Consider the following 15,049-nt stretch of genomic DNA (forward strand, 5'->3'; position numbering starts at 1 on the left):
GCCGGAATGAGGGCCTTTGCTACTACTGTGGATCTCCTGAGCATACGGTACGTTTTTGTCCTTTAAGGCCCAAAGAACAAACACGACCAATGGGGCAAGAGGGACTCATTTTGGGGTCAATATCTTCTCACCCTATCTCTGAAGAGGAACTCCCTAAGAGAATTATGCTTCCAGTCTCGCTTGAAGGTCCGAATTTTCGCGTAACCACCGCTGCTTTTCTTGATTCAGGATCCGGTGGTAACTTTGTGGATCAAGATTTTGCTACTCATAACAAGATTCCGCTCATCGCTAAGAAATCGCCGATTGGCCTCGAGGCTATTGATGGTCGTCCTTTGCAACCTGCCTTCATCACGTTAGAGGCTCTTCCTCTCACCCTTTCTGCCGGTACTCATACCGAAATCATATCCTTTGACGTGATGCACTCTCCTGCCGTTCCAGTTATCCTAGGATTACCCTGCCTACAGCAGCACAACCCACGCATTGATTAGAGGGATGGCAAGACAATTCAGTGGGAGCCAGAGTCAGACGCCTCACCATTGCCGGTCATTTCTCCTACCACAGTCCTCGCGGGATTGGAAACGCCCCCAGCTAATGTTTCCGCTCTTCCTGAAGCATATGCGGATTTCATCGATGTGTTTACCAAGACACAATCGGAGGTTCTACCTCCTCACAGACCTTATGATTGCCCCATTGATCTGGTTCCCGGCGCTGTTCTTCTGAAATGTAAGTCCTACCCCTTGTCTCTCCCTGAAACTGAAACCATGGCAGCATACATCAAAGAAAACCTTGAAAAAGGATTCATTCGTAATTCTTCGTCCCCCGCTGGTGCCGGTTTCTTTTTTTGTCAAAAAGAAAGATGGATCCCTGAGACCATGCATTGATTACCGAGGGCTCAATCTCATCACAGTCAAGAATCGATACCCCCTTCCGCTGATCTCCGAACTTTTTGATAGGCTTCAAGGGGCAAAAAATGTTTCCAAGCTAGACCTCCGAGGAGCTTACAATCTTGTTCGCATCCGAGAAGGCGATGAATGGAAGACTGCCTTCAATACCAGAAGCGGCCACTACGAGTATCTTGTAATGCCCTTCGGCTTATGCAATGCTCCTGCTGTTTTTCAGGATTTTATGAATGATGTCTTCCGTGATGTTCTCAACTCTTTCGTAATCGTCTATCTGGACAATATCCTATTTTTTTCTAAAAATCTTCAAGATCATGTCCAGCATACCAGGCTCGTTCTTGCTCGCCTTCGTGTCAATAATCTCTATGCTAAGCTCGAGAAATGTCTTTTTCATCAAACCTCTACTGCCTTCTTAGGCTATATAATTTCAGATTAAGGATTTTCAATGGACCCTGAAAAACTTAAGGTTGTTTTGGATTGGCCTCAGCCCAACTCTCTCAAAGCCATCCAGCGTTTTTTGGGCTTCTCCAATTACTATAGGAAATTCATCCGAAATTTTTCCACCACTGTGGCTCCCATTACGGCCCTTACCAAGAAGGGAGCTGACCCGTCTGTATGGCCTCGGCAGGCCTTCTCGTCCTTCGAAACCCTGAAACAAGCTTTCATCTCGGCACCCGTTCTGCGACACCCCGATATTAGTCTTCCTTTTACTTTAGAAGTTGATGCGTCTGATTGTGGTGCAGGTGCCATCCTGTCCCAGTGATTCTTCCCTCAAGATAAGCTTCATCCATGCGGTTTTTTTCAAAGAAGTTTTCGCCCGCTGAAAAGAACTATGATGTTGGCAATAGAGAGCTCTTGGCTATCAAGATGGCCTTACAGGAATGGCGACATCTCCTGGAAGGTTCCCGTGAACCTATTTCTATATTGACCGATCAAAAAACTCTTCTTTATATCGAAAATGCACGTTGTCTGGGGTCTCGTCAAGCCCGTTGGGCACTATTTTTCTCAAGATTTAATTATACTCTGTCTTATATTCCCGGTTCTAAGAACACAAAAGCTGATGCCTTGTCCCGACAATTTTCTCCTGAGGAAAGATCCGAAGAAACCCCTGAAACTATCGTACCTTCTAAGTTTATCATTTCCGCCAACTCATTTGACATTCTCGAAAAGATCGTTGAAGCTCAAACACAAATTCCGAGTGGTCTAGAGGTACCGGAAGGAACTCTTTATGCCGCACCCAGGTTTCATCAAAAGATATTAGAATGGGGCCACTCTGTCCGTTCAGCCGGCCATCCCGGCTTCAAAAGAACTTTGCATCTTATCAAGCGTACTTTTGGTGGCCTAATATGGCAAAAATGGTTCATGAATTTACTAGTGCTTCTCCAGTATGCGCACAAAACAAGACTCTTCATCAAAGACCCTCAGGCTTGCTCATGCCCTTGCCAGTACCTGAACGACCATGGTCACATATTTCAATGGATTTCATTGTGGATCTACCCCCTTCCAGAGGGATGAATACCATTTTGGTCATCGTTGACGGTTTTTCAAAACAGGCCCACTTTGTTCCACTCAAAGGACTTCCCTCATCGCCCACCCTAGCTGATATCTTCACCAAGGTGGTGTTTCGCATCCATAGGATACCTACATCCATAGTCTCGGACCGAGGCACGCAATTTATATCGAAATTTTGGCGGGCTTTCTCCAAGAGGCTTGGCAAGGCGCTATCCTTCTCGTCAGGCTATCATCCCCAGACTAATGGGCAAACAGAAAGACTAAATCAAACGCTGGAACAATACCTACGGTGTTTTATTTCCGATTCTCAGGATAATTGGGTTGACCTGCTACCTTGGGCAGAATTTGCAACCAATTCATTTCGTAATGAATCAACGCACGAAACCCCGTTCTTGGTGAATTATGGTTTCCACCCAAGTCAACTGCCAATCTCAAACATTCTGATAGGAGTGCCGGCGGCTGCTGAACGGGTAACTACTCTTCAGAAGTCATGGATCAAGATTCAGTCTGCGCTTCTTAGCGCCGCTCAGAAATTCAAGTCTCAGGCAGACCACCGTCGTCAACAGGCCCCGAGGCCAAACAGGGGACCGAGTTTGGCTTTCGTCCAAGATCAAGTTGAAGTCTCCGACCCCGAAATTAGCCCCCCGATTCTTAGGGCCTTTTCTGATCCAGGAACAAATCAATCCTGTGGCATTTCGTCTGCAACTTCCGTCTTCCATGAGGATTCCAAACGTATTCCACGTTTCCTTGCTCAAGCCATTCGTCCAGAGCAAACGGTTCCCTGCTAAGACCCATAGACCCAAACCAGTCACGGTCCAAGGACAACCTGAATTCGAAATCCAGACAATCATGGATTCTCGTGTATCCAGAGGAAAGATACAATTCCTTGTTCACTGGAAGGGTTATGACCCAGAGGAATGCTCTTGGGTACCCAAGGAGGACATCCATGCTCCAGTTCTCTTGGACCGCTTCCACAAGAAATTTCCACAGAAGCCTTGGATGGATCGTCCTGAGGTCGATCCTGAAGGGGGGGTACTGTAAGGAATCGGGGGCCACGTCCCTTGCAGCGTGACCCATCCTTACTGACTACCAGTACTGCAGCGGCTGCTGCCCCTGCCCCCCGTCGCTACCCATGCCGCCGCCCAGTGCATACCTTGAACTCTGCCGTTGCCATCTTGGATTCTGGCACTGGTGATACAGACTCTCAGCTGGGTTCTACTATTTCCTGGTCTCTCAGCCACTCACGAGCAGCTCCTCGACACGCCTCCGCCATGCCCCTCGTCCGGATTGGTCACTGTCACTTTAAATATCCTGCTTTGCCTTCACTTCCTTGCTCTGCATAGCTCCTTGCTTCCTGCGTAGCCTGGAAACTGTGTCGTGCTCCTGTTTGTCTTTACTCCTACAGATTTGAACCGGCTTGTCTGACTTACCCCTCTGGCTCCCGACTTCGGCTTACCATCACGATTCTTACCTCTCAGACCCTTGGACACAGAAACGGATTTAACTACGGAACTCTCTATATTCCTGAACTCGGCAAATACGACTATTCTAAATCTTAATCCAGGCCTGGCCACGCTACAACCACATCCCGGACCCACTCCCTCTGCTGTCGGTGTGTATATTCAACATCCCACCTCAGTACAGAGGACTGGCCTGGTCTGCGGCCTGCACAGCGTAACAATACTATTTTTACTGCAAATGATGTGCTGTGCTTGTGGCCTACTGCACTGTAACTTACCTGTTTGTTGTTTTTCTGTACATTGTAGGGCGACAAATAAGTGAAGAGAATGATGAGAAGAGTGCATAAAGGGTCAAATACACTCTGCAGCAAAATTACAATCTCACTGTATCCGAGACCAGCATAAAGAAGATGAGACGCAGTATTGGATGGCAATATGGACGTGTGAGGTTAGTACTGGACAGTACAGGAGGTAAAAGTGTTGTTTAAGAAACTGTACTGTACCTCTAAAATTATTTATTCCTTGTCATTTCAGAGCGTACCCTATGATAAGGGACGTTAACAAAATCAAGAGAGTGGTCCAGGCCCAGGCATGGATCGACAGTGGAGAAACTTTCCAGGATTGCATCTTTACTGACTAGTCTACTGTTTCGCTGGAGAGATTTGCCACCTTTGCATTCCACAAAAAAGGTCGCATATCTATGAAGCCGCGTCCAAAACACACAGTAAAGATGCATGTGTGGGGTGCCATCTCTAGGTGTGGACCAGGATGCATCGTCATCTTTGAAGGTACAGTAAAATGTATGTCACACGCTTTTGCCTTACGCACTGTACTAGTGTGCAGTTTTTTGAGCACTTTTCTTTTCTTGTTATAGGAATCATGAATAAAGCTTTCTTCCAAGAGAAAATTGTGCCTGAGATTGTGGAATACATCACGCGTGAGTTCCCGGATGGTCACCGTTTCTACCAGGACAGCGTCAACAGCGCATATCCTTGAGCGCAGTATCAACTGGGTGAAGACGCCAGGGGAGTAAGTGCGGTAACCGTGTCTCATTTTTTCCCACCGTTTTTACTGTGTACTGTATCTCTTTAACTAATTGTTCTTTTTTTTTCCCTCCAATGACAGATCGCCAGACTTCAATCCGATCGAAATGGTCTGGCATCAGCTGAAGGACCATATCCGAAAAGTCGTGAAACCCTCCAAAAAGGATGAGTTGGCGCAAGGCATACTGAGTTTTTGGAACGATGTACTCCCTGTGGAACGATGCAATAAATATATTGACCATATTGCGACTGTGTTGCCCATTGTGATCGCGCGTAATGGGCAAGCATCAGGAAGGTAGTATGGTACAGTGTACTGCAGTACTGTAGTATTGTAAGTACAGTATGATACAGGTAAGTATGGCACAGATTTTTTCTTTCATAGTAGTCAGAGTATACAGTAGTTCCAGTATAGACTAGTTTGACAGTACTAACTGCATACTGTAGTCCAATATGGAGTAGCTATACAGTACACAATGCCATAATACAGTATGCACCTACTGTAACTGCTCAATTTTTTTATTTCCAGAGAGAGCAGCACTAGCCATCTGGTTACAAAGTATTTTACAGTAGTCACAGTATACAGTAGTTCCAGTACAGAATAGTTTGACAGTACTACACAGCACACAATGCCATAATACAGTATGCACATAACTGCACTAAATTTTTGTTTTCTTGTCTTTTCAGAAAAAAAGGATGGCCTGGGAGAGAGGGGGGGTATCGTGTAAAGTCTGTGACATGTTTGTACAGTTAAGTGTACAGTATCTAAAATGCAGTCATGATGTACACAAAACCTCCCCTCTCTCAATGAACTACTGTACTGTACACAGAATGAGGAAGAAGTTAAAGACGGAAAAAATTATATTACTATGTATATATATTATTATATAATATATATTATTACTTAATATTATTATCAATGTGCATTATTCATGATTATCCACCGTCCCTCAATTTCCATCTGACAGAAGAACTTAATAAAGACTGCATTTTGTATTATTCATGATTATTTTTATATTGATTTTTTTTGTTCCTGATAAAAATAAAATAAATATTTATTTACACTCATGATAATCATAATCATTGACAACAACCCTCCCTCCCCCCACACCTACACCAAAGAAAAAGAAAGAATGACAAAAAGTGGTAATTTACCGCATCAACAGCATGAATCAGTTAATGGTTTTTTTAACTCTCAATTCTCACAGTGCTGCCTGTGACTGTAACTTTGTGACAGGCTATTAATAATACACACCAAAGATATAACTGGGTTGAACTGAACGAGGCTTAGATATGATAAAATATAATTTATTCCTTGAAAAAGGTGAACACACGAGATTATACAAATAACAGACAAAATATAGGCACTTACTTAAAGGTTAGGACAAGAAAGCCATCAGGATACAGGATGGGCCATTTCTTCCATAATTCAGGTTCAGATGTGGACATCACGACAATACATGAAGACAATTGAGTAAGGGGTGACTCTGACTTATATACCATTTCAGCCCTTTACTCTTAACCCTAGGCGCCGAGCTGGCTAGGAAAATCTCTTTGAAGTAGATTTTAAGTGTGAAGTATGACACTCACAAACCACTCAACTTCCTTTGTTCCTGACCCTAGTATAAACAATCAGGGCAGTTAACTTTTGATCACCGGGCTATGCTAAATCTTCAGGATGCTCTTCCTGCCCTATTAGCATAGCAGATGGAGTCTGCATTTTCAGAGCAGATCCAAAATCCCATATACACTTTAATATCTTCACATATTAATAAGTTCTGTTCTGGTTGGTCCAGTGGGTCGAAATCTGCCAGTTACTAATGCCTACAATGACGCTACATATTGGCCAATTTTCAATTCTCTGCGACCTCCAGAACCGGAGATACAGAAATGCACTTTAACACATTTCTAATATACAGGATTCGTCCCTTTAAAAATGAATCTCTGCTTTTCACTCTTTCCCATTGAAATCAACGGGGTCCGCCGCCATAGCGTTGAATGGCGGGCTCCGCCGTTGCCGTCAATGGGGTTTCCCGCCATAGGCTTTCAATGGAGAAACCGCTGCCATTGAAGTCTATGGGAAAAAACACAAATCTTTACATTCGCCCACACTCCGTCTGGTTAATCGGAGGGGGCTGGGAATGGCCATGCATTAAAGCTGGAACTTTGGCTACATGCCACCCAAATCCCATCCCTCTGGTCATTTCAGAACCGGAGATATGGAATTACATTTTTCAGCATTTCACACTTAGTCGTTTTTACGCCACGCGGCTTTTCCCCATTGGAATGAATGGCCGGCGCCGCCATTGACAATGCATGGCGCACGTCGCCATTAGATTCAATGGGACCTCCGCTCCTCCATTGAAGTCAATGGCGCGACCCTCCTTCTCCGCTCGACCCCTTACGGGGGTCTCTCATTCCTGGACCCGGTGTGGATCGTGTGTGGGGGTTCCTAGGAGCTAGGGGCAAAAAGAACTTTATTCCCAGGGGCCCTAGAACCTAAGATTCCCACGCCAATTGTCTTTGAACTTGACCAAAGTGATTAAACTCTTTTCAAAGACATTGTATCCGCTTTTGCGGTCTGCGGTTTGGATGGCTGCCAACCTCGAGGCTGGCGTTGAGGAATCTCCATTGAAGTCAATGATCCCATTGACTTACAATGGGAAACCGCCGCTCCTCCTCTTGGACGCCACCTGCTGGTCGTCGCTGGAAAACAGGTCCAAAACCTCTACTTCTGCCATTAGAACGCATGGAGGCTCAATGGCGACCTATGGAAGGCTGCAAAATGGAGCCTGAAAAGGCGGGAAAAGGGAACAAAGGGCTATAATCACTAAATTAAACATTAACCCCTTCCCTCCCGCATCAACCCTAGTGTATGTGTAAGTGCAAACACCAGGATGAGACATTACATTTTTACAGGGGAATAAACATTTGGATACTGAAGCAAGGTAAAAAAAACACATTACTGGACCTCAGTCCAGTAAACTCCTTGCTTCCCAGGTGAGAGTAGGGGGTGGCCAAATGGGGTGTAACCCCTTTAATCCCGGGCCAAATCCCCTCTCTCTTGACACCTCCACTGCTCAATGGGTGCCTTGTGACCCAGCTGCCTCCCCTGGCACTTGGACACCACTGGCACCCTTGAAGCACTCAATAAGTCCTGAGGGATTGGCCTGGCAAAATTGTCCTCCGGCATTGTCCAGTACATTGTCCTGGCCACAGTGGATAGTGAAGTCCAGATCCTGCTGAGCAGGGCTCCACCGTGGCCGCCGGGCATTCTCCTTTGCCTCCCTCTGCCCCCCACCCAGTGCCTGGTGAACCAAGTCCATGGTGAAGGGGCCCCTTTGCAGACCAGGCTGCACACTGCCCAGAGACTGGCATGTCTCTGCACCAGCAAGAGACCAGCTATCAAGCACAGACCGTCGCTTTCCTGTCAACCAAGTCTGGGAAAAAGCTATGTCACTATCCTGTAGGGACCCTACCTGCCCTGGACCTGTGCCCACCTGTAGCTGCTCCGCTATACCCTTGCCTCTCCTCCCTGGCTCTGGGGCAGCCCCCACCCCGGGAATCCAGAAACCACCTGGGGTGCTGACTCCTACCCCCTCCTGTGCCCCCTGGGACAAGGCAATCGCCCAGTATCCTGTACTGGGGTCCCGGGTACCCAGGTGCTTTGCCCCTGCCCTCTCAAAACTGAAGGCCAGGAAACAAACACCTGCTACCACCACTGCTGCTAGGGCCAGCATCACTCCTCTCCCCTCCACTGTGCTGCCCTTCCTCCCTGTAGCTATCCTTGGCTGCCCTGGGGACAGAACCCTCTGCTGTACCCCGCTAGTCCTGGCTACTGCTCCTGGCTGCCTACCCACAGCCCCACCTCTGGGAACCCTGGGGAATCTGTCAGGGGGGTCACTCCGGGTACGTCAGCACAAGGGACCTCCTGCCTACCTGGCCCATCCCTAGCTTCTGCCAGCTGCCTGACACCCCACTGACCTATCTCCCCCTGCTCCACAGTGTCTCCCTGCCTAGCCTCCCCTAGGCCCAGCACCTCAGCCCCTGCTGATGACTCCTGCTGCTTGCCTCCCTGCAGCCCACCTGCACTCCTCTCCCCCCTGGGCAATCCTAACCCAGACACTGGAACTACCTGAGTGCACCTACCTCCCTGACCTTGTCTCCCCCTTACCAGGGATGAGCTCAGGGGCACCTCTCCAGATGCAACCACCTTATCTCTTGGCTGGCAGGTATCCCTGGGGTGGCACAAGCTTGCCACTGCCCATGATACCCCAAGCCCATAGCCAGGCTGCAACAGGGGGTTGCTGATCTGAGAAACCCCCTGAGGCTCTGCCAGGGTAACGGGGAACTCTAGCTGCCATTCCTGCTGCTTTCCCTCCCTGGCTACCACTAGCCCTTCTTCTCCCATGGAGATTTGATGCTGGCTACCTACCTGCAGCCTTCCCTCACTCCGCTTCTCCCTAGATAATCCTAACCTGGATCCTAGGGACACCTGAGTGAGGCCATCTCCCTGACACTGTCTCCCCATTACCAGGGATGAGCTCAGGGTTGCTAGTGCAGATGCACCCACCTTAGCTCCTGGCTGGTAGGTGATCCTGGGGTGGTCTAACTGTGCCACAACCCCTGATACCTCCAGCCCATAGCAAGGCTGCAACAGGGGGGCTCTTAACTGAGAGTCTCCTTGATGCTCCGCCAAGGTAATGGGGAAGCTTGGCTGCCCTACAAACTGCCCTTCCTTCCCCTCCCCTGGTGCCCCTCTCTCCTGCCACCCCCCGGTCACCCCTGTAGTGAAACAACAGGGTACAGTCATAGGAAAAAATAAGTCAGGGTCAGTCTGCGACTTGGTCTGGCTTACCTCGCTGGTCCCCACAGAGACCGCTGCCTTCGTTGGTCCCGATTGCAGGGGGACTGGAGTGGCCGCCGCCGGCATCATCTGGGCCGGGCAGCAACGGGCCTCTGCCGCAACAGCGCCCGGGCTTGGTACAGGTAAAACGGTGCAGGACAAGGGTTCCAGGTCTTTGTGGAGTAACACGGCTCCCGCCAGACCAGGTAAAATAACCCACTCCCGCAATCCCTGTCCCTCCCCCCACTCAGAAAGGGCTCCGGCACTTTGCGGCGCTATACAAAAACATGCTATTATTATTATTATTAGATGCATGTTCTCTGTGATTGTTTGGGGGGTTTATATAGAGCGATAGAAGGTAGCACTCACAAAGCAAACCTTTGCATAAATGCTACAAGAAAAATTATATCTATTTAGCTGCAGTCAAATGTCCAATAACATGGTGGCACAAACCCCATGAAAACAACCGTGTAGCGCAATATAATGAAAGTATGGACTGCAGGAGAAGCTCGGTGGGAATATCACTGCCTTTGAAGTGGGTGAATCTGGTTAAATTCCAATTGTTTGCTGCCTTTGGCATGTCACCTAATCTACCTGTGCTTCATGTATTAAAATTAGGCTGTAAACTCTATGGGACAAGCGCTCAGGGCCGAAAACAGAAATCGTGGGGCCCAGGACAAACATTTTAAGCAGGCCTCCCCCATGTCGGCGGTATTGCGAACCTCCCCCCCATTACACACCTTACGAGCCTCCTCTCTTCCCCACCTTCCCATGTATTTCTCTCCTTTCCATCTCACCCTCTCACTCTCATGCCTCACATGTTTTTCTCTCCCCTGCATCTCTCTTACTCTCTCTTTTCCTCACTCACCCCCTCTCCCTCCGTCAATTACCCCATCATGCTCACTCATTCCCACCCCCTCACACAATTCCCCCCACAAAATATGTACCAAAAAACTTCCCACCCCAATGCAAAAAACTTCCCACCACCAAATACATACAAAAAAAATCTCCACCCCCCAAATATAACCCCCCCTCCCAAATGCATACAAAAAACCCACCTACCCAATACAGTACATTAAAAAAAAAAAAAAACAATACCTATAACCCCCCCATTACACACACACACACACACACACACACACACACACACACACACACACACACACACACACACACACACGCCATCTATGGTTATTAATCTGCCCTACTCCTGGCTGTAAGCCGTGGTAAGAGCACGCCTGCCAGTAGTTTACATGGGGATTTCACACTCACTGGTGCTGCACTTGAGTGACTGGGGAGGCGTTGACATCAGGCCTGAGCGGACCTGGTGCCCTCCTCCTGCTGTACTTAAGGGCAGTTGCCGCTCAAATTTAGCAGTGCCCCTACCCACTTGAGAGAGGCAGGTCACACAGCCAAGAGTCTGACTATTGGGCCTTCTCTTGTCCTCTTCCCTCCGGGGGAGAGTGAGTGTGAACCATACCTCTGCCTCTGCTAGCGAGGCAGGGAAGAGCTGGGACTGCGCGGGTGCCCTTGGCCTGTAGTAAGGGTTCAGGGACCATCCTTCAGTGAGTAGCTGACAGTTTGCTGCATTTGGGCAGAACCCTGCCATGTACTGTGCTGCACAGAGTGAGAGAATAAACCATTCCTGTTATTATACCTCCGGCATGGTGTGTGATCTTACTGGGGGAAGAGGTTATCGGTTCTACCGTGGGAGATCATCTTCAGTTCCCTGGAGCCTATGGCAGATGGAGGCGCTGCACTGCTAAAGATATGTAGGGTATGAACCCCAGGAGCCTAGACTTGTATCCCCACTATCATCGGCAGACGACTCAGCCCTCCTGTTACCAGCAGGTATATGCACCACACACGACCAGTAATGGCAGAATCTTCACCCTCTGGGGGAAACACTATTACATATATATATTACATATTATATATAACAGTGTATATATATATATGTAACGGTTTTTCTGAACCGGTCTGACCCACCCAATCTCACATTGGCCCCTGTGGTCTAACCAGTCCCCATTACAGTGTAGTAGTGTCTGGTGGTGCACCTGTTGACTACAGGACTCCTGAGTCTCCCGCATGATGGTGTGTGGGGATTTGCCAACCCAGACAGGCAGCTGAGGTAGTGTGCTTGAGTCCTACCTAGATCCAGTGCAGCGCCTCCACCTCATCAGGATCCCAGCGTCCGCTTGGGGATGGTCCTGGTGAGGAACTCCTCTGTGGTGCAGCCCCCTGAGTAATCACTCCACACTTACACACGAGGGTATACTTGAACCAGGTCATCTTTATTGCTTGATGTGGGCTAGCTGCCCCTCGCAGTAGTCTCTTTAGCCACACATAATCATTAGTGCTTCCCTTTGAAAGGTATGTCCTTGTCTTAATTGGTGGGTTCCCTATCTCCCCTTCTGGGAGATATCCCTGTGCCAGGTCCCTGGTCACAGTCTTATAAGCTGTCTCCTCCCAAGCCTGCACTCAGACTTGCTCCTTGTCTCATAGTTCTTACATCAGCCACCAACAGCTTTTCTCTGTCTGCTTTGTGCTGCCAGACTCACAGCTCTGCATCAGACTACCGCAACAATGTTGCAGACCTCCATGTGCCTCTTACTGACAAAGGCAGCAGAGCAACAGGAACTCACTCTAACAACTCAGCAACAACTAACTTTTGATCAGTGCTGTGCCTTATGTATACTCTGGAGGCTGACACACCTCTGACATCACTAACCATGGAGTCAGAACCTGTGACCACTCCCACCCAAACATAGGGCACCTCACCAGGGTGTGAGGGCAAACCTCCATAATTACTGCTGGCATGCCCACAACTTACCAGGCCTTACTGTCAGCAGGAGAGATGACTGTAGCCATTTTACATGACCGCTACATTCTCCCCCTGGTGAATCCCACCGTCCCCGGCTGGGACCTAAATTTGAAATACCTTTTTCCAGGAAGCACTGTAAAATGGAACACACATTAGTCACAACATAATAACAGATACATCCTAACATTAGATGATAACAACCCGGATTACTCCCTGATGGGGTATCCATTATTGGTACTACCATACCCTCTTACGGTGGCTTGTGCACAGCATGGTCCACTGGGCTTAAAGCAGCAATGCTGTAACCCTCTGGGTGACACTTCTCATCTAACCCGCCAGGATCCCAATCTTCTTCCCCTGATCCTTCCTCCTCATCAGTGCCATATCCCCTATCCTCACCAGTGGAACCCATTTTAAACTCAATTTCTCCCTCCATGATGGGTTCAGGGACATACATGTACTCCAACCCGTGGGGCGCTTTGTACTTGGCTATAATAGCCCTCTCGGCCCGGCTGCTCCTAGTCAGCTCTGCGTTCCCTGCCCTCCCTGGCAACACCCATGACAGGGGCTCATCAGGGTCTACTGGGTCTGATAGGATGTCAGGACCCATGGGCTCTATTTCCTTGCACTCAATTTTGAACCACCTCTCTTGCAGCTCCCTTTCCCTCTGCGCGGGTGTGAACTCTCCTACTGCCGAATCGGTTACATTAGGCACCCACCGGTCCATCGATGCCATACCCAGTTGCCCTCCACCCCTGGAACCCCCCTCTGAATCGTAACTGTTCAGTCTCTCCCCAGTCCGTTCCTCACCGGTTCCCTGGGACCCTCCCGACATTCCCAAACTGGACGTGGACCCACGGGAAAAGGTGACTGGGACAGGGGCTTTATCTAGGGCATGGGTTTGGGCGTAGGGACAGGTAATGGGCATCCGCGGATAGTCCCGTATCATTGTGCGAACGTGCCGCTAGTTGGGCCTCACCCGTCTCAGCTCTCCTCGCAGCCTGCCAGCTCTGTGTTGACACAGGTGGTCGGGAAGCACTGCCCGATCGCCGAGGCGTTGTGGTTCTCTCTCTGGTCGTTCTGCTACCTCCGCCGGAAGTGACGTCATCACCGGAACCGGATACTCCGCCATCTTGCGATGGATCCCCATTCGGGATCTCTTCCTCCACAACGACATCCGCCGCCGGAAGTGATGGTTCTACTCTCCGCTCTGCTCGGGCCTGGGCTAGGCCTTCCTCCACCGTTGCCACCACCGGCGCCTGGGGAGGGTAAGGATGTATCTCACCGCTCCGTCGGCTCGGGATGGGATCTTCTCCTCCTTCTGCGCTGTAAGTCACCACGGCCGTGGGACTCCGCCTCTCGGGTTGGTTCTGCACCGGCGACACGAGACTCCGCTCCGCCGCGACACAGGTAAGTGCCGGTTCTTTTCCAGCACCGCTGTAGTGGTCCGCCGGTAGGCGCATCACCACCGTCGTTAGGGTCGCTTGTTCCTCTTTCGAGGAGCCGAACTCCGACTCGGGGAGTGGCACTCCCGCAGGGGACCGACGGTGAGGTTCCGGGTTCCCACCGCGGTTGTAGACCCCTCTCTCTTCAGGCTCCGTTCTGATCATTAGGAGCGATCCCCATTCTCCGGGATCAACTGGTTCGGTGCAGGCCGCACGCGGGGCTTCAGCCGTCAGCATGGCTGTGTCCGCCCCCGCCTTGACTACCAGGGAGCATCCTGGCAATGAGTAGGGATATACCCCAATGTCCATCTCGCTCTTTGTTGTGCTGGTTACGGGAGACACTTTGCACAATGGTCTCTCCTGTTCACCAGCTCGCAACTGTGGGCCAGGAAGCTCACACCCAGCTCCTCCCTCAGACAACTCGGGTCTTGCCTGGCAGAGATAGAGACCCCTCCCCCTGGTGAATATTTGGGGAGGGTCCCACAAGTTAATTGGATGTCCTTTAATTGAGGCCGCACCTCTTTCAGTCCTAGAGGGCGCGGCCTCAGCTTTCGCACCATACCCCCCATCAGGGCGGGGCTCACCTGTTGGCGCCGCTCTCGGCCAACTCCCTGCAATTTTTGCATTTGCAGAATTTTCTGCAACTGGCCCACGCGGTCTCCCCGGGTAGCGGGAACCGCCATTTTGGATCGCTCTGCCATCCATATTCGCAGCAGCTACAACTTCATATTCCTCTATCTCACCCAATAGCCTCCCTAAGGACAGGGGGTCACCCCGCATCTTAGCCACGACAGGATGGTCAGGTCTCGCTCCTCTCAGAATTTGATCACTAAAGTACGCCTCCACCTCAGTGGCCTTAATATAATCCCCCTTTCGCATCTCCCGTAAGGCGATTCCAATCCGCAGGAGGAACCCAGGTAGATCCTCTCCGTCTTTCTGACGAAGACTGAAGTACCGCTTCATCAATTGTCCCATGTCCTCTTTACCCGCACACACACCATGTGCGCTCTCTCCATTAGCCTC

The sequence above is a fragment of the Ascaphus truei genome, chromosome 2, assembly GCF_040206685.1.
Source record: "Ascaphus truei isolate aAscTru1 chromosome 2, aAscTru1.hap1, whole genome shotgun sequence".
In the NCBI taxonomy this organism is placed as follows: domain Eukaryota; kingdom Metazoa; phylum Chordata; class Amphibia; order Anura; family Ascaphidae; genus Ascaphus; species Ascaphus truei.